Below are 3,222 nucleotides of genomic sequence, written 5' to 3'. Positions count from 1 at the left end.
TTCTTTTTTTTTTTTTAAGAGTTTTTTTTTAAAGAAATTCACGTTCTTTTATTTATTTATTTATTTATTTATGACTGTGTTGAGTCTTCGTTTCTGTGCGAGGGCTTTCTCTAGTTGCGGCAAGTGGGGACCACTCTTCATCACGGTGCGCGGGCCTCTCACCATCGCGGCCTCTCTTGTTGCGGAGCACAGGCTCCAGACGTGCAGGCTCAGTAATTGTGGCTCACAGGCCCAGTTGCTCCGTGGCATGTGGGATCTTCCCAGACCAGGGCTCGAACCTGTGTCCCCTGCATTGGCAGGCAGATTCTCAACCACTGTGCCACCAGGGAAGCCCTCTGTTTTCTTTATTCTGCTCCACAGCAGTCATTTCCACCATTCTATTTTCCAGCTCACTTATCCTTTGCCTCAGTTATTCTGCTATTGATTCCTTCTAGTGTATTTTTATTTCAGTTTTGTGTTGATCATCACTGATTGTTTGTTCTTTAGTTCTTCTAGGTCCTTGTTAAACATTTCTTGTATCTTCTTGATCTGTGCCTCCACTCTGTTTCTAAGATCTTGGATCATCTTTACTATCATTACTCTGAACTCTTTTTCAGGTAGGTTGTCTATTTCTTCTTTATTTTGTCTTGTGGGTTTTTACCTTGCTCCTTCATCTGCAGCATATTTCTCTGTTGCCTCATTTTGTCTAACTTACTGTGTTTATGGTCTCTTTTCCACAGGCTGCAGGGTCATAGTTGCTCTTGCTTCTGTTGTCTGCCCCCTGGTGGCTGAGGTTGGTCCAGGGGCTTGTGTAGGCTTCCTGGTGGGAGGGACTGGTGCCTACACTCTGGTGGATAGAGCTGAGTCTTTGCCTCCGATTGGTAGGGCCTCATCAGGTGGTGTGTTTTGGGGTGTCTGTGATCTTAGTACGACTTTAGGCAGCCTGTCTGCTCATGGGTGGGGCTGTGTTCCGGTCTTGCTGCTTTTTGGGCATGAGGTGTCTAGCACTGGAGCCTGCAGTCAGTTCAGTGGAGCTGGGTTTGGTGTTGAGATGGATAACTCTGGGAAAGCTCATGCTGATTAATATTCCCTGGGCCTGGGAATTTTCTGGTGGTCCAGCATACTGGATTCAGCACTTCCACCCTGGAGGCCCAGGCCCAAACCCTTGCTGGGAAACTAAGAGCCTGCATGCCACACTGCCACAGAAAAAAGAAAGAAAAGAAAAAAAAAAAGAAAAGAAAACAAACAAAACCCAAGACAAATAGCAAAAACTAAAACAAACAAGCAGTAACAACAACACAACACATGCACACAAACAGAAACACCAAATCCAAGACCAAATCCCAATGATAACAACAAAACCAAACTAACAGAAAAAAAGAGGCAGACAGAAAAGAAAAAGAAAAAAACAAAAAACAAAATAGTAAGAGAATAAACAAACAAACAAAAGAATTTTAAAAATGAGAACAATCAATAAGGAGTAAAGTAATAAAAACAAAAAATGAAAAATAAAATAAAAACAGAAAGCAAACAAAAAAAAGCAAAGAGAACATAAAATAAACATATAGAAACAATCAAAAAAATAGAAAATAAAATATAGTTAAAAACAAAGAACAAAAATTAAAAAGCACAAAAAGACAAAAAAGTAAATATAGAAAAATCAAAAATATATTTAAAAAAAATAAAAAATAAAAATAAAGGATAAGAAATAATAAAAACAACACCACCATCAACTGAGCAAAATGAAACAAAGAAAAAAAAGAATAATAGTAATAAGTATATTTTCCTGGGGCCTCCCCTGTCAGTGTCCTTGCTCCCTCAATGAGCCAGAGCCAATCCCTACCTCCCCTGGAGGCCCTCCAATACCTCTAGATCGGTCTCTGGACCTGCTGTGGGCACTGTGGGGTCAGCTCAGACTCTGACCTGGCCCACTTCCTGTGTATACTTGCCCTGAGAGTCCACTGCTGCTAAGGCTAGACCCGTCTCAGTTGTGGGAACACTCATTGTCTATTCAGATATTCCACAGACACAGGATTTACCAAGCCAATCATGGGGATTTAATCTGCAGCTTATGCAGGTGCACAAAAGATTTCCCCTTCCTTAGTCACACTGCCCCATGGACTCAGTTTTGGTTTTGGCCCCACCTCTGCATGTGTGCCACCCTCAGACATCTGTTCCCTGCCCAGGTGAGAGGGAGTGAAAGCAGCAGCTGATTGGGGCACACTTACTCCCTCAGGCCAGGGAGGGGTACAGCAGCCACAATTGGGATGTGCATAAATTGCCATGGCGACGGGTACCGGCAGGCAATTGCAACAGACTGGGGTGCGCTCGCTCTGGTGGGAGTCCCTCCCAGTGTCCGCAGAGGCAGAGGTTGGCATGTGGGGGTGGTGGCGGCCCCACCCCTTGCACACCACTCAACAATGGTGCCTCATTTCCTAGGCAGACCACACTTCCTCTAGGGGCGTTCCTGGCCACAGAGCCTCTTACTCCCGTCCCCTTTGTTGTATCTGGGCAGCCAACAGTGGTTCTATCCCCCAATGCACTCTTTTAACCCCACACTTTAGCACTCAGTCCCCACCAGCATTGCTGGATTCCTATCTCAGGCTGGGGTGCCCAGGGCTGATTCCTGAGGGGACTTTGGGATGGGCAGCACTCAGGACCCCCAGGGCCTATGCAGGTGGAGACCTTGGCTTGAGGAGTGGGCAAGCCTGCTCAGATGGTTGCCTCTCGCAGTGCCTGCAGAGGCCGAAGGAGCCGGTGTGTGGGGAAAGGGGTTGTAATGGCAGCCCTGCCCCTCACACACTACTCAGCAATGATGCCTTGCTTCTATGGTGGAGCACCTTACTCCTGTCCCTTCAGGTTGTCTTTTCACAGCCAACAGCTGTCTCCTGCCTGGGTCCATGCTCCAAACCCCACTTTCCAGCAGCAAGCCCCCCTCTCCACAACAGGAGACTCATGCCTCAGGCTGGGGTGCACAGAGCTGTGGTGCAGACCATGCATGCAGTTTTACTTTGTCCTGCCTTCCACAGACCATCTGCTGCATTCACCTTTGATCTCCCGAAGGTCCCTTTCTGTCCCAGCTGATTTCCCCACCATGAGGGGGTTTTTCTGAGTGCGGGGACCTCCCCTCACCTTCAGCTTCCCGCCAAACTTGCTGGTCTCTGTTTTGATTCCTCCTTTCTTTTTTTCTTTCTTTTATCCTACGTGGTTGTGAGGGGATTTTTCTTGTCCTTTTAGGAGTCT

The sequence above is a fragment of the Balaenoptera physalus genome (genome assembly GCF_965194825.1).
Source record: "Balaenoptera physalus genome assembly, chromosome: 5".
Lineage (NCBI taxonomy): Eukaryota > Metazoa > Chordata > Mammalia > Artiodactyla > Balaenopteridae > Balaenoptera > Balaenoptera physalus.
This window is presented reverse-complemented; position numbering follows the sequence as displayed.